The sequence below is a fragment of the Citrus sinensis genome, chromosome 3 (assembly GCF_022201045.2).
Source record: "Citrus sinensis cultivar Valencia sweet orange chromosome 3, DVS_A1.0, whole genome shotgun sequence".
Taxonomy (NCBI): Eukaryota; Viridiplantae; Streptophyta; class Magnoliopsida; order Sapindales; family Rutaceae; genus Citrus; species Citrus sinensis.
Genome location: NC_068558.1, coordinates 21706238 through 21706837, shown reverse-complemented (window position 1 = coordinate 21706837; position 600 = coordinate 21706238). Strand labels below are relative to the sequence as shown.

The 600-nt window shown below is 36.8% G+C and overlaps 1 non-coding gene across 1 annotated transcript; it reads left to right on the top strand.

The window, feature by feature from the left end:
- The first annotated feature begins 224 nt into the window (after positions 1–224).
- LOC127901583 (small nucleolar RNA R71) lies at positions 225–328 on the top strand. The gene has a single exon (XR_008053827.1). It is a non-coding gene; the product is annotated as a small nucleolar RNA R71 (small nucleolar RNA).
- Positions 329–600: the final 272 nt, after the last annotated feature.

The following is a 600-nucleotide window of genomic DNA, read 5'->3' as shown; positions in this document are numbered from 1 at the left end:
CGAAGTTGACTCGCCAATTTGAACCTCATTTACTCCCTTAATTCTTCTAGTATTCCTGAGTGATCGACTCCGTTATTGGGAATTATCTGCTTGTCGCTGGAAGAATTCCCAAATTTCTGATGCACTTTTTGACATTAGCTCTCCTCCACTTGTTGCCATTAGCCATTCTTGCACATTCGGCAATAAATCCCTCAAAAAAGTATTGGCATTGGTGTCATTTCTCGTACCCATGATGTGGACACTTCAAGAGTAGCCCATTGAATCGCTCCCATGTTTCGAAAAATTGCTCGTCTTCTCTCTGTGTAAACTCTGAGATTTCCCTGCGAATAGCATTGGTTTTATGTACTGGGAAATATTTATTCAAAAATTTAGTTACCATTTGTTCCCATGATGCAATGCTATTAGCAGGCAATGTATTAAGCCATGAACGAGCTCTATCCTTTAAAGAAAATGGGAATAGTCTAAGTTTTACATCATCATCTGAAAAATTCTCATATTTAAATGTTTGACAAATAGCATGAAAATCATTCAAATGATTATATGAGTCCTCATTTTCTAGGTCATAGAATGTTGGGAGACAATTTAGCACACTAGATTTTA